Source organism: Phyllostomus hastatus, unplaced genomic scaffold (assembly GCF_019186645.2).
Source record: "Phyllostomus hastatus isolate PE091 unplaced genomic scaffold, TTU_PhHast_1.1 phas_contig_198, whole genome shotgun sequence".
NCBI lineage: Eukaryota > Metazoa > Chordata > Mammalia > Chiroptera > Phyllostomidae > Phyllostomus > Phyllostomus hastatus.
This window is the reverse complement of record NW_025333715.1, coordinates 359,258-380,356: the sequence shown is the minus strand read 5'-3', so window position 1 is coordinate 380,356 and position 21,099 is coordinate 359,258. Positions and strand designations below refer to the sequence as shown.

The window sequence follows — 21,099 nt, the reverse complement described above, 5'->3', positions numbered from 1 at the left end:
GTTGCAAGAGAGGCAACCACACATGGATGTTTCTCCCCCTCTCTTTCTCCCTCCCTTCCCCTCTCTAAAAATAAATAAAATCTTTTTTAAAAAATCTATTGATCATATTTGTGAGAGTTTTTCTCTGTTGTGTTCCATTGACTTGCAGGCCTGTCTTTATGCCAGTTCTGTGTTGTCTGGATTGTCTTAGCTGTATAGTATATTTTGAAATCAAGTGTAGCCCTCCAACTTTTTCCTTTTCAAAATTGTTTTGGGTATCTTGATCCTTTGCATTTCTACATAAATTTTTAAAAATATTTACCTATTTTTAGAGAGAGAGAGGAAGGGAGAGAGAAACAGAGGGAGAGAAACAGCAATGTGTGGTTGCCTCTCATGTGCCCCCAGCTGGGGACCTGGTCTGCAACCCAGGCTTATGCTCTGACTGGGAATCGGACCAGTGACCCTTTGGTTTGCAGGCTGGTGCTCGATCCCCTGAACCACACCAGCCAAGGCTCTATATACATTTTGTATCAGCTTGTTAGCTTCTACCAAAGCAAGATGACCTGCTGAAATTTTACCAGGTATTGCATTGAATGTATTGGTCCGTTTGGGGAGAATTGTGATCTTAGCAATACTGTCTTCTAATTCATACACATGGCATGTGTCTCTATTTTTTTTAGGTCTCCTCTAATTTTTCTCAGCAATGCTTTGTCATTTTCATTGCATGAGAATTGCAAGACCATTCCCAGGTCTGCTACGAGGGCTCATCAGGACTAGGCACATAGGCATTCTCATGGCCATGATTTATTATAATAAAAGGCTACAAAGTAGAATCAACAAAAGGGAAAGGCTCCAGGGGCAGAGTTTGGGGGAGACCAGGCACCCCCTTCCAGGATCCTCTCACTCAGTGGAGTCACACAGGAGGTGCTCAGTTGTCCTGGAAAGTTGGGACAAGGTTGTGAAATGTCGCCAAACAGGAGCTCATGTTTCTTTCCTAAAAGTGCTGTAACAAATTGATTCCTACTAGGTGGCTTAAAACAACAGACACTTATTCTCACACAGTTCCAGAGGCCAGAAGTCCGAAATCCGGAAGTCAGCAGGTTGGCTCCTTCCGGAGGCTCTGAGAGAGGCTCCGCTCCAGGCCCCTCCGCTGACCTGTGGTTGCGCTGACCACCCTTGGAGGACCGTGGCTGGTCACTGTATCACTCCGGTCTCTGAGTCTGTCTCCACACCCCTTCTCTGTGTCTTCTCTCCTTTTCTTAGGACACTCGTCATTGGACCTGACCCAGGATGTTCTGTCTCAAGATCTTCAATAATCTGCAAAGACCTTTTTTTTTCAAAATTATTTTTATTGTATTTTTAAGTCCCATCACCATTTAAGTCCCCTTATAACCCCCTTCCCGCAATCACCACAGTGTTATCCATGTCCATGACTCTTTTCTCCTTTCTGCTCCATCCCTCCTCCCCCTTCCCCTCCCCCCTACCCTCGGCTGTCATCTGCTCTCCATCTGTGAGTCTGTGTCTGTTTTGCTTGTGAGTTCAGCTTGTTCATTGGATTCCACAGATGAGCGAGATCATATGGTGTTTGTCTTTCTCGGACTGGCTTGTTTCACTTAGCAGAATATTCTCCAGGTCCACCCATACCAGTGCAAGGGGTCATTTTTCTTCTTTTTTGCAGCCGAGTAGTATTCCATTCTGTAAATGTCCCACGGTGGTTTCACCCGCTCACCTGCTGGTGGGCGCTGGGCTGCTTCTGCAGTTCGACAGGCGTGAATAACGCTGCAGCGAACACAGGGGGGCTGGTGTCCTGCTGAGATAGCGTTGTGGGTCCCTCTGGACAGACTCCCAGAGGTGGGGTCGCCGGGTGAAAAGGCAGACCCGTCTTTAGTATTTTGAGGTATTTCCACACTGCTCCCCACAGTGGCTGCCCCGGTCTGCGTTCATCCCCACTGACAGTGGAAAGGAGGTCCCCTCTCTCCACATCCTCGCCAGCACTCGCTGTTTGCTGATGGACTGATGACGGCCATTCCGACCCGTGGGAGGTGGCGTCCCATTGTGGTTTTAATGTGCATCTCTCTGATGATTAGTGATGTTGAGCATCTCTTCATATGCCTATTGGCCATCTGTGTGTCCTCTTTGGAGAAGTGTCTATTCAGGTCTTTTGCCCATTTTCTAATTAGGTTTTTGTTTGTTTTGGTGTGCAGTGTTATAATTTCTTTATAAATTTTCGATATTAACCCCTTATCAGATGTATCGGCAAATATGTTCTCCCATTCTGTGGGTTGTCTTTGTATTTCATTGTTGTCCCTTGCTGTGCAAAAACTTTTCAGTTTGATGTAGTCCCATTTGTTTACCTTTCCTTTTGTTTCTCTTGTCCCAGGGAGATATAGCTGATAAAATATTGCTACAAGCTGTGTCTGAGATTTTGCCCCCTTAAGCTTTCATCTAGTATTTTTATGGTTTCTAGTCTAATATTTAAATCTTTAATCCATTTTGAATGTATTCTTGTGTGTGGTACAAGAAGGTGGTTTAGTTTCAATTTTTTCTGTACTTAGCTGTCCAATTTTCCCAATACCATTTACTGAGTAAACTGTCTTTAGCCCATTGGTGTGCTTGCTTCCTCTGTCTAATATTAATTGACTGTAAAGGCACGGGCTTATTTCTGGGCTCTCTATTCTGTTCCATTGAGCTTGTGTCTGTTTTTATGCCAGTACCATGCTGTTTTGATTACTACAGCTCTGTAGTACAGTTTGATATTAGGAAGGTCACATGCACAGGTTGTGAGTAGATGTCACCACCATTCAACCCGTTAGAGCACTGGTCAGAGAGGTTGTCTGCTTGTGCCTGCCAAACTTCCAGACACCAGGAAGAAAGCAGATGCTGAGAATGAATCATATTGCTTGTACAAACAGTGGACATAATGAACCACTCTGGTCACTCCTGGGACTGGTGGCCACCCTCCTGAAGTCAGGCTCCCAGATATTAGCCAAGGGCTAACCTGGTGGGCGAGTCTTTCAGGCTAAGCCGTACCCTGCTGCATCAACCCTTTTTTGTACACACCCCTTTGTTGTATTTATTCCTAAGTTTTTTATCTGTTTTGATGCAATTGTGTACAGAACTTTTTTCTTTTTTAGATATTATTTATTTTTAGGAAGGGGAAGCGAGGGAGAAAGAGAGGGAGAGAAACATCAGTGTGTGGTTGCCTCTCGCACGCACCCCCACCCCCACCACTGGGGACCTGGACTGCAGCCCAGACATGTGCCCTGACTGGAAATCCAACCAGCGAGCCTTTGGTTTGCAGGCCGCCAGGGCCAGAATTTTTTAAATTTCACTTTCAGATTGTTTGTTGCTCTTATATAGAAATATAACTGTTGTTCATGTATTAATACTGTATCTTGTGACCTCATTAAACTAGCTTACTGTTTTTAGTAGATTTGTTTGGTGCATTTCTTAGGATTTTCTAAATAGATAATCATGTCATTTGTGAATAAAAACAAATTTGCTTCTTCCTTTCTAATCCGTGTGACTTTGTTTTGTTACATTGTTGCACAGGCTAGAACTTTCAGTACAATGTAGCTTCATTTCAAATGTTTTTCTGTTTCTTCCTATCTCTTCTCTTTCTGGTGTTCCCATTATGTGTCTGTCACACCGTTTGCAGTGAATATCCACCGTCCTTGGATATTCTGCGTGGGATTTTTTGTTTTTAAATATTTGTTCTCTTTTTCTTTTGTTTTTGAGGATTCTGTTGGCAGATCCTCTGGCTTGGAGGTTCTTTGCTCCGCTGCCTCCAGTCTGCTGATGAGCCCTTCAGAGGCATTCTCCGTGTCTGCCGCAGTGTCTCCTACCGCTAGCTTTTCTTCTGTCTTCTTTCTTTTTTTTTAAGATTTTATTTATTTAGTTTTAGAGAGGGGAGAGAGAGAGAGACATCGATGTGTGGTTGCTGGGGGCCGTGGCCTGCAACCCAGGCATGTGCCCTGACTGGGAATCGAACCTGCGACACTTTGGTTTGCAGCCCTCGCTCAATCCACTGAGCTACGCCAGCCAGGGCTCTGTCTTCTTTCTTAGGATTTCCATCTCTGCTCACATCACTCATGCGCTCCTGCATCCTGCCTACTCTATCCATTAGAGTCCTTAGCGTGTTAATCATAGTTGCTTTAAATTCCCGTGTGATAGTTCCCACATCTTGCTGTGCCTGGTTCTGACGCTGGCTCTGTCTCTTCAATCTGTGTGTTTTGCCTTGTCATTTTTTCTTGAGAGCTGGACGTGGCGCACCGGGTGCGAGGAGCTGACGTCAACAGGCCTAGAGACGTGGTGGTGAGGTGTGGAGAGGGGACCGCTCTGCGGTCCTACGATCAGGCTCAGGCTTCGGTGCAGTCGGTGGTCTGCGCTGCGACCGTCACAGGAGTGTCTCAGTTCTCTGCTCCCCCTCGGCTGGGGCAGGTGGTGCGGGTGGAGCTGGGTGTTTCCCTTCCCCCATCAGTTTTGCTCTGGTGTGGTAGTTTCTCTCCTGAGCCGTCCTTGTTAAGAACCTAGTGCTCTGCTCGCCCTGGCCAGGTTGCTCAGTCATTAGAGTGTTGCCCCCATACCCAAGGCTGACGGTCCGATCCCTGGGCAGGGCACACACAAGAATCCACAAATGAATGCATGAATGAGTGGAACAACAAATCAGTGTCTTCTCTCTTTCCTTCTCTCCATTCCTCATTCTAAAATCAATCAATACAGTTTTTTAAGTAAAAAAAAAAAAGAACAGAGTGCTCTGGTATCTTTTGAATGACTCCTTTTCCCTTCCCCCTGCTGGAAACACAGTGGTATTTGTCTCTGATATGTACTGCGGGAACCTGCTCATACTCCTGGAAGAAAATCTTGCTATAGGGTGCGGCATCGTAAAACTGGGTCCCCCTGGACTTTTTAACTCTCAGCCGTATTATCGCTGAGCCTCCAGAAACTTAACAATCACGGCTCAGGAAATCACTGGCGCAGGTTCCCTTGGCGGTTTCTGCCGGTGAGTCTGCCCCGGGAGGCCAAGCAGCCCCAGCCGGTGCCTGCAACCTGCGGAGCAAGGCCCGGAGCAAACCCTCTCGCGCCCCCTGGTGACCGAGCTCTGCAGCAGCAAGTCCACGTCCGCGTCTGCAGGTGGCTTGGGAGCTGGAAACTGCTGTTCAGTAGGAGATATTCCTTAATCGTTCAATTTCATTTTCCAGCATTTTACCACGGTTCACGCTGACACCCGAAATAATAATTCTCATTTTAGAGATTAGTTTAATTGAAGTATACAATTCCAGCAAATGTTAAGTGGGCACATATTTTAATATGCAAAACGCATTAAATCTGTGAAACACCTGGGAAAAACAGTAAGCCTGGTGGCTGCTGCTCAGGCGCTCCCAGTTCAATTAAGAAACGACCGTAGACGAGGGAGGGGGATCCACATCCACTCTTGCTCTGGCCGAGTCCAGGCCACGTGCCCGAGAAGTTCAGAGGTCATCCAGATGTCCCAGGGGGAGAGGATTTCAGCCAGAGCGGGAGGCACCCCTAGAGAACAGGGACACACCTGCCTCGGGTGTGTGACTCTTTGGAAGGGTTCTTTTTTGTTGCAGACGTTGCATTAGAAAACTTATTACCGCAAATGCATTGTCTCATAAGAAGTTGATTATGCTCGCACAGAAATTCAGCAATACCTCAGGGGGAAAAGCAAAAACGGAAAGCCGTCCCCCAGCCACCGGGCTCCCGCCACAGTCTCGCTTTGCTGCCGGACGCTGTCACCGAAGTGCGCGGACTCCGCCCCTGATGGCCCCGCCCCCCGCGCGAGCGAGCGCGGCCCGTGAGGCCACGCCCCCAGCGCGCGCGCGCCCGACAGCGCAGCCGCCATTTTGGAGCGACCGGAGCGCCGCTCGCGGCCCCAGCGGGTCCCCAGGCGCCGGCCGGCCCGCGCAGTGTTCGTGGGCGCCGTGTCAGTAGGCGCCGCGCCCGGCCGGGCCCATGTGCGTGCGGCCCGCCCCGGGGCTTCGCCACCGCCAGCGCCCTGGCCTCCACCCGGGCCTCCGAGGAGCCGCCGCGACGCCCGGCCCACGGGGCAGGTGAGTGCGGCCGCCCGCGGGCTCCTCAGCGCCCGCGCCCGTCCGTGCGCCGGGAGTGCACCGCGCCGTCGGCGCCCGCCGCCCCGTCCCGTCAGTGACCCCCTTCAGTGACACGCCGTCTGCGTTCACCCCGTCACGTCCGCCCCGTCCGCGTCCCCCACCTCTCGCCACCGCACGGCGTCCACGCGCCAGCGCCCCCCGGTCAGCACCCCGCCGCCTGCCGGCCCCCACCCGGGACCCGCGTCAGGACCCTGCTCGCCAGCGCCCTGACCCGCGCCCCCCGCTCGCAGCCGGGGACTCCGCCCTCCGTCGGCGTGCGCTCCGGGGTCGCGCCGCACCGCCGCCCGTCCGCTGTCCCTTCGCAGGTGCCGCTCACCGCCGCCCCTTCCCGGCCCCCGAATGCCCCCGGCCGTCGCCGCGCTGCCTCCCGCTCGCCCTTCCGGCCACTTCCCCGTCCTCCCCACCTGCACGGCCTTCCTCCTCGCTTCTGAGCGCTCGCGGCCGCCCCCGGCCCGGCCCGGCCCGGCCTCTCCCACCGCCTCGCCCCCAGCAGGGGTCCGCCGGCCGCCGCGGCGCCGGGCCCCGTTGGGTTGCCGGGTCCGGTCCCCGGCGCCTTCTCCAGGCTGTCACTCTCCCAGCCCCCTGTCCCCTCCCCTCGGCCTCCCCGGCCGGGCCGTCACCCACACTGCCGGCTGTTCGGTCTCCGCCGCGGCCCTTCCTTCTGGGTCCCTCCCGGCCGGGCTCCTCTAACTCCGCCAGCCGGCCCTGCTGGGGGAGGAGCGGGGACGGCGCCTGCTAAGGCCCCGGGGCGGTGGGGGGTGGGGGCGGCTCCTGCGGGACCCAGACAGCGGAGGCCCGCGGGGCCGAGGAGGGGGTGCCCGGAGCCGGCCTCGGAGCGCTGGCCCACGCGCCAGGCAGTGCCCTGCGGGTCGCGCGCCCAGTCCCGAGGGGCCCTGGGCGGGAGCTGGCGTCTCGGAGCGCCGTCCTCGTGACGTGGGACGTGGGGCGCGCGCGAGACAGGGGAGAGGGGCGCTGGGAGTGGCCGTGGCTGTGGTGTACACCTGGGTGGCCGGCTTGGGGACGCTTTGGGGGCAGAGCTGCCGGGGCTGGCCGGCCTGAGGGGGAGCGTGGACTCTGGCTGGCGGAGCAGGTGGGTGGCCCAAGACCCTGTTTAAGGCGGGTGGCGGCCGGTGGGGGCGGGCCGGTGGGGGCGTCCGTGCAGACCGGAGGTGGAAGGTAGGGCTTTCTCCGGGCCGGTGGAGGTCGGGTTCTCGCGGGAGAAGGTGGACCAGAGGGCAGCCAGGCTGCAGGCATCACCCCGGCAGGGACGGTGCTCGAAGCCCTGGGCATGGCTGTTGACTCCACACGCACACGCGTGTGCGCGCAGGAAACAAGAACCTATCATTCACTGCGCGCGGCTGTGTTAAACGCTTGTGTGAACAAGAACCCAGAAGGAGAAACTGAGCTCTGACTGTGAAAATACTGTTTTAAGTTTTTGGATAATAATGATAACTGACTGTGTACCAGGTACTTTTGTGTGTGCACATATGTGTATTCCAATAAAGCTTTATTTAAAAAAAAAGACAAGCCCAGTGCTTTGCCTTTATTATCGTTGTATCCTTGTGAGATGCACCCTTTTGACATAAAGTAGGCACACGATTGGGTGGCGTTGACTCTAAACCAGAGTGAAAACCAGTGCTGAGTTCTGCGTTTCGACCTCAGACCCAGCAGTCACTTCATTCGGAAAACAACACAGAGATGTCGTTACTCTTGATGCTCCTGTTAATGTTCATGCGGGAACACCGAGGCGCAGACGAACAGCCATCCCCGGGGTCACGGTACAGGAGCGGGCGGGCCCTGTTCCCGGGGATCTGTGCGCCGAGCGCGGTGCAGAAAACCCCAAGTGCGTGTCCGGAAGTCAGCCTCCCTCCCACCCCACCCCTGGGCCATCTGCTTCCTCTGGGGGCTCCCGTCATTCCACGCACAGTAGCTGTCCTCTTTTGTTGGCACGGAATGTGCAAGTGTCGAGTCTTGCATTTCTTTAAAAATATTCCCCCGTCTGAAGTGGTTGACTCTCTCACTCCCAGTGTAATAAATGATGTACAGATCTTGAGAACATGCACACGGAGAACTGGAGCAAGTGTCCGTCACGCGTGCCCAGTTTCAGTCACCCCTCCACGTTTCCTCGTGTTCCTTTCCGTTGTCACGGCACCCTGGAGATCCCGAAGCAGCCAGACTGCTGGTCTGTGTCACTGTAGACTGATTTTGCAGGATCTTGAACTTCATGTAAATGGAGTCATAAAGCATACGCTCTTTTGTGTCTTTTTTTGCTCAGTGTGATGTTTCTGTGATTTATTGATTTCGATGCCTGTATCTGTAGTGTGCTTTTTATTTGAGTAGTATTTCTTTGTATGAAAATGTCATTTGCTTATCTCTTTTCCTTTTGATGGAATTGGGGTTGCTTTAACTTTTCGGCTGTCATGACTAAAGTCATTGACAGTTCTTAACGCACGTTTTTTGGGGACACGTGTTATTTCTTCTGGGTAAATATTTAGGGGTGGGGTTGCTGGGTCATAGCATATATGTGTGTTTTACTTTTTTAGAAACTGCCCAACAGTTTTCAAAAGAGGGTACCACTTTACACTCCCGCCAGTCATACACGAGAGTCCCGGCTTCTCTACCCCATGTCAGCACTTGGTATATTCCGTGGTGTTAATTTTAGCCATTCAGGGGGCAGTGGTACCTCACTGGGGGTTTAATTTGCATTTCTCTGATGAATAACAACGGCAAGCAGCTTTCCCTGTGCTTATTGGCCATTTGTATATCTCTGGTGAAGTGCCAGGGCTTTTGCCCACTTTTTATTGATATGTTTGTTTTTTTATTATTCATTTTTAGGAGTTTTAAAAATACATTCTAGTTGAGACCTTCATGACGGTATGTGTGCAGACATATGTAGTGAGGGAGAAGGAGGAGGAGAGGAAGTGAGGGGAATATATTTTCCTATTTATGGTTTGCCTGCTTATTTCTTAATGGTGTCTTTTGATGAACAGGAAATTTTAGTTTGGATGAAGTAAAAGTTTGTCAGTATTTTTCTTTTATTTAGGTTTATGGTTCATCTTTTTTAAACAGCTTTGTTGAGACAAGATTAATGTGCAATAAACTACATGTTTAGAGTGTAAAATGTGGTAAGTTTTGATACATGTATACACATGTAAAATCATCACAGTTAAGCTGGTGTGCATATCTGCCCTGAGCAGTGTGGCTCAGTGGATTGGGCATTATCCTGAAAAGCAAAAGGTGGCTGGTTTGATTCCTGGTCAGGGTACGTGCCTGGGTCGCAGGTTCGGTCCCAGGTTGGGGTATATCCAAGAGGCAACTGATCGATGTTTCTCTCCCTGTCTTTCTCTCTCTGTTTCCCTCCCACTAAAAATAAATAAATGAAACCTTGTTAAAAGTGTATATGTGTACATAGTGTACATATCCATCACCCCTCGAATTTCCTCATGCCCTTTGGGATTCCCCCCCACCCTTTCCTGCCAGTCTACCTCCGAGCAAACACTGGTCTACTCTCTGAGGGGCCATCCTGCATTGTTTTTTGGGTGAGGTGGAATCAGGGTGCTTTTTCCCCATACGTGTTATAGAATCACTCACATCGTTTGTTGAAAGACACTCTTTCTCCATTAAATTGCATTGGAACCTTTGTAATAAATTACGTGAAGATATGTGTTTAAGCTTATTTCTGGGTTTTCTGTTTTGTTCCATTGGTCTAATTTTCAACACCACACGCACTCTCTGAATTACTGTAACTTAATGGTAAGTCTTAAAATCAGGTGCAAGACCTTCACTTTACCTCACTTTATTTATATATTTGAGATATTTTATATCTATCTATATCTATATCTATATATCTTTGTTGTTCTAGTTATTTATGCACTCATTGGTTGCTTCTTGTATGTGCCCTGACCGGGGATTGAACCTGGAGCTTCGCGTATCCAGACAACGCTCTAGACAGCTGACCACTTGGTCAGGGCAAGACCTTCACTTTTATTTCTCTATAAAATGTTCTGCCAGTTTTGGAATACATTTTTCAGTTTGTACAAATTTTTTCTCGGGAGTTTGTTTGGGGTTACATTGAATCTATGGATCAATTTTAGAATTGAATTAACGTCAGGTCTTCTGGTCTGTGCACGTGGTATAGCTCTCCTTTTATTTAAACCTTTGATTTTTCTCAGCTTTTTTTTGGTAGTTTTCAGTGTGATGGTATACTTTTTTCCATTCAGAATATTTGTAGATATTTGATATTTTTGACGTTATTTAAAATATTCTATATTGTTTTTAGATTATTTGTTAGTAACATACAAAAACACAGTTGGTTTACGTGTGCTGATCGTGTACCCTGCGACTTCGCACAACTCACTCACCAGCCCTTCCAGTGAGTGTGTGTTACTTTGGGTTTTCTGTGTGCGTAATCATATTACCTACCAATAAAGACGGTCCTGCTTTCCCTCCCCGGTTGTACGCCTCTCATTTCTCTCTCCCGCACTGCTGTGCTGGCTAGCGCCTCTAGTCCGGTGCTGACTGGGAGTGGCGACGGTGAGTCTTCGGTGGTTGAGGAAGGTGCGCGCCAGTCCGATTGTGGGGGGTGTTTTTACCATGAAAGGTGCTGGGTTTTGTCCAGTGCCTCTCTTGAGATTGTTTGGTTTCTGTCTGTTATTCTATGGAAAAGCTACCTTATGTTAGTTGATTTTCAGGTTTTACAGCAATCTTGCATTCTTTTTAAAAATAAAAAGATTTTATTTATTTATTTTTAGAGAGCGGGAAAAGGAGGGAAAAAGAGAGGGAGAAAAATGTGTCAGAGAGAAACATCGATCAGTTGCCTCTTATACACGGCCTGACGGGGACCAAACCTGCAACCCAGGCGTGTGCCCTGACCAGGAATCGAACCAGTGAGCTTTCGCTTTGCGGAACTGAAGCTCAGCCAACTGAACTACGCTGATCAGGGCAAAGCAACCTTGCATTCTTAGGAAAAATCTCTTTGGTGTAGTGTATAAATAACCCTTTTTGTGTGTGGCTGGCCTTTGTTTGCTAGTGTTTTGTTGAGGATTTTTGCGTCTATTCATAAGGGATATTTGCTTACACGTGATTCTGTTTTCTGATGATATCATTGGTTTTGGTATCGGGATAACCGGCCCCATAGGATGTGTTGGGAAATTCTTCACTGTTTTTGCAGATAACATTTCTAGATGGGAGCATTTCTTTCTTCTTTAAAAAAAGTTATTTATTTATTTTGGGGAGAGAGAGACATCTATTTGTTATTCCACTTATTTATGCATTTATTGGTTGATTCTTGTATGTGCCATGACTGGGGATCAAACCCACCACTTGGGTGTACCTGGATGACTGAGCTACCTTGCCAGGGCCTTCCTTCCGTGTTTCTTATGCTGTGGGTTTCCTGGGGACAGACTCCCTCAGCTTTTGTTTGTCCGAAAAGGTCTTTATTTACCCGTAGGCATTGGAGGATGTTTTTGATGGATATAGAATTCTACGTGGGCAGTTTTTCTTTTACCCCTTTACAGAAGTTACTCCATTATCTTTGAGTGTCTGTTGTTTCTGAACAGGTGAAAAGTCAGCTGTCATTTTATCATTCACCTATACCTTTTCCTCCTGTGTTTACGATATTTTATATTTTTTTATTAAGTAAATTCTCTTTTGATTTCTTTTTTCTTTTTCAGTTTGATGATAATTTTCTAAGCTTGGTGTTTTGGTACTTACCCTACCTGGGATTTATTTAGTCCTTTGGCTCTCTGAGTTGACATATTTAATTAATTTTGGAAACTTTTGGCTATTGCCTTGTTCTCCTTTCCCTTTGGCATTCCATTCTATTTTAGGTTGTTCAATATTGTCCCACAGGTGCTGAGATGACAGTATTTTAAAAATTATTTTATCTCACTGCTTATATGAGTATATTTTGTAAATTTATTGCTTTTCTTCTCTGTGTTCATTCTGTTATTAATTCCATCCAGTGACATTCAATTCCAGGTACTGTATTTTTAGTTCTAGCATTTCCTTTTGGTTCTTCTTTCAAATTTGCAAGTCTTTGCTAATTTCCCACCTGTTTATCCCTTCTGCCCTTTTCCCCCAGAATCCTTTAACACATATTTAATTGCTGTTTTGAAGTTCTCATCTGCCACGTCCAACATATGGTCATTTGTGGGTTCTGCAGATTTTTTCCCCTCTGGATCAGGGGTCATGACTTTTCTTCTTTGCGCGTGTAGCGACTTTTGGCTGTATTGTGTAATGGACATCGAGGACGGTACATTCTGGAGACCCCGTTTGAGCTGACCCTCTCTTAGAGAGGGCTGCGTTCTGCTCGGGCCAGCTGTGAGGTTACTGGGAGGTCACCTTGGTCCTGCAGACACTTCTCCAGGGTGGGTCTGTGTTGTTTCTGCCGAAGTGTCAGAGTGCAGCCCCTCGCTCTGGACTGTGGTTTCCAGTCCTAAGGCCTGACCCTTCCAGGGTTTCCATGGAAAACCCTTCTTGTGGAAGAACTTAAACTGCAAACTCGGTCTCCCACTGTTGGACAGCTGCTGGAATCCTGGCTTATCTCTTGGGCCTCCCAACAACCGCTTTCTGCTTGGTTGTTTGGTATCTGTCTGTCTGTGTGTCTCCCCCGTCTGTTTTCTTTCTCAGCTTTATTGAGGTATAATTGGCCAATAAAATTGTAAGACATTTAAAGCACGTGACAGCGTTATAAACGTATGCGTTGTGAAAGGATTCTCCCCGTCTAGCTCATGATCATATCGGCCACTTCGTGTGGCCTTACTTCTTTGTGGGAACATCTGAGTTGTGCCCCCTTAGCGAATTTCAGTCGCCCCGCACGGTGCCCGCCATCGGCCACACTCCCCGAGTCGGGCCAGCTTCCACTCCAGCTGAGTGTGTGTGCCTCTTGCCAGCCTCTTCCCACCCCCCATCCCGGCCGCCACTCTCTGCTCTGTTTCTGTGAGTTTGACTTTTTTCTGTTTGGTCTCTTGGCGTCTCATCCCACTGTGTGTGGTTTAGGAGCCAGCCAAGGATTTGGGAAGAATTTCAATGCAGATGTTGGGGGTTTTCCCTTTGGCTTTCAGCTGTTCTGTGCCTCGACCTCTGACCTTCTGCTTCTGTCCTCCAGTGGTGAGATGGTGGAGGCGCTGTCTGTCCCACTGACCGCAGCAGCGCAGCACCGCAGCGCTGAGCCACGGGGCGCCCCGGTGCGGAGCTCACAGCCCTGCTCCCTTCTGCCCATGATGCCGGTCCCCCCAGTTTCTGCGTGTCTTCAGTGGGTCTGCAATGCCTTGTTAATATTTTAGCTCTTGCTAATATTTTGTCCGTGATTTTTTTTTGTTTTGTTTTGTTTTGTTTTTTGTCCGTGATTTATAATTATTATCAGCAAGCTGGTCCATCAGAACTCTCAGGCTGGACTTGTCAGCCCGGCACTGAATGTGCCCAACAGAGGGAGAGGAGAGAGACTAGGACCGGACGAGGGGCACGTCCACTTGCAGAGGAGGTGGAGGCTGACGGGCGGTAGCTCTGCAGGAGGGGGTGGTGTCCCGGAGCCTGAGAGAGGCCGCGACTTCCACCACGTCAGGCTGTGAGGTGTTGGCTAAGGTGAGGACGAGGGGTAGTCCGCAGAGGTGGTCCGCGTAGCTCCTGGCATCCCTGACAGAAGCAGTTTGGGAGATGGTGGGGTGAGAGGCCCTACAGGAGGAGAAGGATTGAGGGCAGTAAGAGGAGACCGTTCCTTGAGGAAGCTTTGCTGTGAAGAGGGACTGGAGAAATGTCTGTGGAGCAGGGTGTGTGTGCACGTGTGTGCAAGCCTGTGCACGTGTGTGCAAGCGCACATAGACAGGAGAGCACTGTAGGTGCTAGAGGGAGCAGCACAGAGGAGCAGCCTTGGGAAGGGAGAGGGGTGGGGACTGGAGAGTGGGGGAGGGGCTGGCCTTTGGGAGCGAGGATCCTTTTCTATCATAACAGGAGGGACCTTTTGCTTTTTCTGTGATTTCAGGTGTGAGGATGCTGGAGGATGGAGGAAAGAGTAGAAGGAATAGAATGGTGGTTACGTTCGTTGCCTATTGCAGCAGACCGCTCCAATAACTAGTGACTTAAAACAACGATCTTCATTTCGCATTGTGGGTCTGTGGGCTGAGCCCAGCTGGGCTCCGCTGGATGACTCCTCTCTGCTTCGTACGTGACGGGGGTGGGGGGTTCTAGACTGGACGTTCAGGCCTCTCTGCAGGGTCTTGCCGCCCTAGGGAGGCTGGATGGGTCTTCGCACACTGGTCACAGGATTCCACTGGTCAGAGGCTGAGGGTGGAAACTGTGAGGCCTCTTGACGCAGAGGCTCAACCTGCAGCTGTCCCTCTGCCCCTGTCATGCCGGCTTCTGGTGGTGACAGCAGGTCGCAGGAGCCGCGGGACGGGCAGGTGCCAGGAGCTGTGCCGACCTCGTGCTCACCTGAGGTTTGTCAGGGCTGTTTTAGCAGGGGGCGAGCTTCCTGGCGAGAGTGGGTTGTCCGGCTGTATTCAGTGTACACTCGAGGTCTGTGGTCACGGATGTGACGTGAGGGAAGCTCAAGCCAGGCGTCCTCAGGGAAGCCTCCTCTGGCTGGCGGCCCCTGCTCCCCGGTGGTAACGGCCTCGGACACTCACCAGGCACTCACTGCTGGCCCGGCTTGTGCTGAGTGTTTTATACAGAGTGCCTCGTTTCCTAGTGGCAGTGACCCCTGAGGCGTGCACTGCCGTCATCCGCGCTTTGCACTGGGGAGGCTGACACACAGACAGTTCCAGAGACTCAGGTCAGTAAGTGGCGGGGCCGTGGAGCCGAGGTCTCAGTAGCCAGGCACACCACCTCCGCAGAAGTCACGCCTCCCACTGCGCAAGCACCACCAAAGCCAGCAGCACCAGGCACTCCCTGCACTTTGCCCCAGTCAGCCCTTCCGCCCACCCCGAGCTCAGTGTTTTTACCCACGTCTCTAGGGACGCCCCGAGGCACGGGAAACTGGGTGGCTTGGTCCTGGGGGGAAAGATAGGATGCGCTGGGCCTGCGAGCCTGCCAGGCCCCCGCCCTCAGAGGGGCCCCCGCGGAGCCTTGCCGGACCTGTCCTCTCTGCTAGAGGTCTTGCCCTGTGGGGTCTGGCTCTCGTTCTCTCTCCACACCTTGGGGTCTCTGTCTGGGCCGCTTTTGATGGTCAGACCTTTTGGAGGGCCTCTTCAGGAGTTCGACTCCCACCTGTCACCCTACTGACTGCTCCAGTTTTTCTTAGTTAGATATAGTTCACATAGAATCCACCCTTTTAAAGTGTGCAGTTCAGTGTCTTAGTATATTTACAAATTTGTGCAGCCATCACCGCTAACTCCAGAACATTTTGTCACCCACAAAGAAACCGTTGCTCCCCTCTGGAGACCTTTCTCCCTAGGCCTTCGTGTCCCCTCGAGACCGCGAGCCCTGCTCTGTCCCTGGCCCGTGCAGCCCTGGGTAGTGCCTTCCTGTGATTTCTTTCCACCTGCTTCACTGCTTCTGCACCTGCGTGGGCACCTCCTTTTTTCCTTTACCGACTGGGCTAGAATTTGGTGTCACGTGGAGACAGAGAACATGGACTTTGCTGTCAGCCAGCCTGGGTTCAAGTTGGAGAACTGACATTTATTAACCTGTGGCCTGGGCCAGTCTCTTGGTTTTCCCCTGTGAACTGGGGTTGTGCTGGACTGCCTGCGTGTGGGCCGCGCGGTGCTGGTGCACAGAGTTCGTGAAGCACTCTGGAGGCGACGGGCCCACGTCTGCCGGCCTGGAAGGCGTCCGTCCTGTGAGCTAGCGGTTCCACACCCGGGAGAGTACAAGCTGAGGCGTACTCAGTGTGCAAAAGCGTGCGTGTTTGGAATGTCCAGGCAGCCTCGTGTGTGACAGCGATACACCAGGAACAGCCTGAAAGTGCCTCAGTGGGAATATGGGCAAAAAATACCTTTTCATATGAAGGTATTGTGCCTGCCATATTTGAAACGAAAGCATTGAAACTACCTGTACCAGTACAGATAATTTTCTGAAGTATGAAGTTGAGCTTAAAACAGTTGGAGAGCCCATGTATATGTTACAGCAGTATTTCAGTATATTCGTAAAACAGTGCGTTACTTATAGGTGCATGAGTAGCGAAAGAATGCAATTACAGATACTACGAGTTAAATTAAAGATTATCTTTGAGGAGGAAGGGAGTGGAATGGGTTGTGGTTCCTCAATGTACTAGAATTTTTTTTCCCCAACTGATGTGGCTCTGTTGGTGTCATCCCATAAAGCAAGGGAGCAAAGGGTTGGTGGTTCGATTCCCTGTGGGGACACATGCCTGGGTTGCAGGTTCAGTCCCAGGTCAGGGTGTGTACGGGAGGTAGCCTATTTATGTTTCTTTCTCATACTGATGTTTCTCTCCCTCTCTTCCTCCCTCCTTCCCCTCTTTCTAAAAATAAATGAATACAATTTTTTAAAAAATAGAAAAAAATTTTTGAGTAGGAGGCATGTGTGAAAAGTGGTTAACATTTATTAAATCTTAATGTATGGGTATTTGTCATACTCTTCTGTGTGCCTTTTTGTATTCTAAAATTTTTTATAGTTTAAAATAAATAAAACATTTAAACCAGGTTATTGTGATGTGGTTCTCTAAGAGGGGTGTAAGCAGACTCTCGTGTGGGTGCTGAGGAAGAACTCGGGAAAGCTCGCCCGGAGTGGCAGTGGTTGAAGTTTGGACTGAAGAGCAGGCAGGGCTGTGCCACGCAGGGCAGGCGGGAGGAGGGGCGTTTCAGGCAGAGGGCCCTGGTGCAGTGCTGGCTGCCAGAGAGCTCGGCGTGTTTCGGAAGTGGTAAGTGCTGGTGTGGTTGGAGAGCCAGGGGCGGGAGGAGGGAACAGACCGAAACCCTATCATGTGCGGCCCTGCCTAAGGTGCCCCGGAGGGGAGGGTTATAGGGAACGGACAGTGTGTTCTTTGTTCCCTTTTCCTCTTTTTCTGCCTTTTTTTGGGTTGCGTATTTTTATGATTCTGTTTGGGTCTTTGTGTATCTTTCATGTCTGCATTTAACACGTCTAATCTGTCCTCTAGGTTTTTGAAGATACAGAATACAGTAACAACTGTTTAAATGTCTGTCCACTAATTCTGTCATCTTGGTCATTTCTGGGTTCATTCTGATGGGTTTTCCCATCATTATAGTGCTTGGTTTCCTGCTTGCTTGCACGCCTGGTAATTTCTGATTGGATGCCAAGACACTGAATTTATGTTGTTGGATGCTGGGTATTTTTGTGTTTCTATAAATATTCTTGACCTTTGTTCTGGGATGGGGTTAAATTACTTGGAAACAGTTTGGTTCGGGTGGGTCTTACTTGTAAGCTTTGTTAGGTGGGGCCAGAGTAATGTTTAGTCTAGGGCTCATTTTGTCCCGACCTGAGGCAGAAGTGTTCTGAGCACTTTGTCCAGTTCCCCGAGAATTGGGAAGTTTTCCACTGCGACTGTGCGTGTGACTGTCCCTGGCTCCGTGTGAACCCCGGGGATGGTTTGCATTAACTCTCCCGAGTGATGTGTTGCCCGGCTGGGATGTCTGCCTCACACTTGGGCGCCAGTCGGGCCCTGGCTGGAGCCTGCGCCCCTCGGTGCTGCTCTGTGCTCTGCAGTGCTGTGCCCGCGAGGCAGCACCTTGGCCTCGTGACACTGGGGGACTCCAGGGCTCCGCCACTGTGGCCCGGGACTGCTGTCCAGGCAGAAAGCGGGGCAGGGAAAGGGCTCCTCCTGTGTCCCTTCTGTCAGGGACCACTGCTCTTCATTGCCCGGTGTCCCGAGTCTTGAAAATCATTTCATGTGTTTTACCCTTTAATTGTTGTTGTTGTTGTTGTTGTTGTTTTAGTTGTTGCAGGTGGGAAGGTGAATCTGCTCCCTGTTAATCTGATCTTAGCCAGAAACAAAAGGGTCAAAAACAGGTTTTAGAATGAAACCTTTAAAATCGTGGGACCTATGAGAATGTTGACCCCCTCCCTGGTTGGGAGGGCCGGGAGGGAGGGCAGAGGTGGCCTTTGCCTGGGTGGCCATCAGGGCATCCTTGTGTTTAGGGAAGGAGACAGGGACAGGGCTTGGGAGAAGGGCTTCATGGGAAACCCCAGGGCTGTGAATGAGATCCTGGGGGCACGGTAAGCAGACAGGCCCGCCATCGGTGATGGCAGAGTCCAGGCTGGAGGACACAGGTAGCAGGAGGCTGTGCGCTGCAGTGGGAGGGTATGGCAGGGGGTGACAGTGCTCAGGACGCGTGCCCGTTGCGCAGAAGGTACCCTTATTCCCTGGCTGCGTGTCCCTCCTGATGTGGCCGTTTGGGGCACAGGTGCCCATTCGTCCTGCAGTTCCTGCTGAGTCAAATTTGTGCTTGCTTTTTTTTTTTAAAGAAGGATTTTATTGATTTATTTTTGGAGAGAGGGAAGGGAGGGAGAAAGAGAGGGAGGGAAACATTAATGTGCAAGAGATACATTGATCCATTACCTCTCACACGCCCTCAACTGGGGACCTGGCCCACAACCCAGGCACATGCCCTGACTGGGAATCGAACCAGCGACCTTCTGGTTCACAGGCTGGCACTCAGTTCACTGAGCCATACCGGTCAGGGCTGGAAATACTTCCTTATTTTGAAAACTTTGTATAAAGTGCTGAAAAGGCAGTTTTGTTGACTTATTTACCTTAATAATTTGAATAATGAAATGTTAGATGTAAGATTTACCTATTTTAGAAGATGATAATGTTGACTCATTTCTGGCTTACTAACACACCTTCGATTGCTCTTTTTTGTTTGATTTTTTATGTGAAATTTAAAAACACGCAAATGTACACCTGAAACCTGTGTGATTTTATTAACCAGTGCCACCCCGATATATTCAACTAAAAAAAAGCACACAGATGTGGAGAACACGTTATAATGACCGCAGTGCACGTTCGCGTGGCTGCCGTGGTGACTGGCCTTTTGCCATTTCTTGTTCATCTGTCCCTTTCCCTCTGACGCTTAAACTTTGGTTCTTGTTTTTTAAAGTATTTAAAAAGCAGATCCCAGGAATAATGTCACTTCATCATGAATATTTCACTTTTTCTAATACGGGCAGTTTTTATTTTTGAAGACACAGCTACCGTCTCATTATTCAGCTAAGGGAATTCACGGTTATTCCTTAACGTCAGCTAATGCCAGCCCATACTCCTCAATAGCTTCAAAAATATTTCTTTCCATTAGATTTCTTCTAATTGAATCCAAAATGATGTAAATATTAGTTTTGATGATTGCCTCATATTCTAGAATAGTATCCCTCGCTGTTGCCAAAGTCTGATTTTCAAAAGGCAACATCCTGACCGGTTCCTGCAGATGCACAGGGAGTGGTCCCAGCCTCCGCGTGATGCTGCTTTTGCATTAGGCCTTGAAGTCAGTCGCTAACCTCTCAGTGCTGGTCACTCGACGTGGAAATGGTGTGCAGGGATGTTGTGATGGAGTACCTGTCACCTCGGGACCAGGAATGTACATTGCTTTTTTTGAAAAAAATTTTTGTTTATTGATTTTAGAGAGAGAGAAACATCGATTTGTGGTTCTGCTTACTCATACGCTCATTGGTTGCTTCGTGTATGTGCCCCGGCTGGGGATCAAACCCGTGGCCTTGCCATGTCAGGATGATGCTCGAACCCGTTGAGCTGCCTGGCGAGGGCAGGGATATGTGTTTCTCGAGGTGATGGTGCACGGTTGGGAAACAGGACAGCTCCGCAGAGCTCCTCCCCACGTCCTTGATGTCCATGCGTGACGGCCCAGCCACCGGGCCAGCCACCCCGACAGGGCGATGGGTCCCTGTCGTCGGTGCCCGGCTCTCTGGAAGCGAAACGGCAGGGGCCTCTGTGGCTCCTTCATCCTGGAGTGTTCTGTAAAGACGCTGACTTTTGTTTTCCTTTTTCATACCATTTTGGTGATTTACTTTACAATAGCAGACTTCGAAAGAACATTTTTCTCTTTTATTTTTCAGGTGAAGAGATTATAAATCTACTGAATGACAATTTTTTTCTTAAAGTTGCATATACTCCAAGAAAAAACGCCAAATGTTTTTATATTGTGCCTGAATATAAAATTTAAACAAGAAGTTTCCACAGAAGGTAAGATGATTTTCCTTTTTGATTGTGCTTCCCTGTGAAATTTGTGCGAATGTGCTGTGTAAGGGGGAGTTCAAAGATGGGCGAGAGCAGAGATTCAGTTTTGAGTGTACAAACAGTCTGTTGTCTTTTGGTTGTGTTCTGATCCTTCTGAGCCTGGTTTTGAGGTGCTGTGTTGAGGAAAAACGACTTGGCCTCTCCAAGCCAGAGTGTGACCCAGATGAAATGGGCACAGTCACGCATGAGGTACAACCGTGTGTGTGTTGTGGGAGGCAGCCGTGCGCTTAATGAGGTGTTGTCGCATATGTGTAGTGAGGTGCAGCTATGCATGTGCAGTGAGGCACACGTGAGCCAGAGCCTTACACTGTCGTGGTGCCTTGCGGAACACACGGTCCTTGTAAGAGATGAGAAAGGGAGGGAGAGACTCGTGCATCCGGTGGGTGGGGTGCTCCTGAAAAGCTCTCACATTGCACTCCAGTTAGGTGCTGGATGAATGACAGTAAAGATAGTTTCTTGTGATCACTTCGGTGCATTAAAAACTCAGATACTGCTTTACAGGCCAAAAGAGGCAAAGACAAAGGATCAGTGAACACTGTGACAACACTCCTTTGCTCCTTGCTGAAGAAAACATAAACCCTCCTCGGGGGAAAGCACAGCAGTGTAGGCCCTTGAGATTTCATAGATGACCTGTCAGCAAACTTGGACTTACCATCAGAAAACACATGCACCGCTGCAAGGAGGAGTTAGCAGACTTCGATGCCCTGAAGCCTGCAGATCCTGAGTAAGCAGATGTAGTGGGTATAATAACATATGAAATGTTTGAAGAGTTACATACAGAATAAAAGTTAGTAATGCAAAGTAAAATATCACAATGACCCAAGC

General features: G+C 49.7%; 1 protein-coding gene across 3 annotated transcripts in view; it reads left to right on the top strand.

The window, feature by feature from the left end:
* Window positions 1-5,838: 5,838 nt before the first annotated feature.
* The window catches only part of PPP6R2 (protein phosphatase 6 regulatory subunit 2), a 61,124-nt gene continuing 45,863 nt past the window's right edge, over window positions 5,839-21,099 (top strand). For all 3 annotated transcript variants that reach the window (XM_045834819.1, XM_045834820.1, XM_045834818.1), the window contains exons 1-2: window positions 5,839-6,053; window positions 20,094-20,220. The gene's annotated coding sequence lies outside the window, so the exon portion shown is untranslated. The remainder of the gene's footprint in view (window positions 6,054-20,093; window positions 20,221-21,099) is intronic.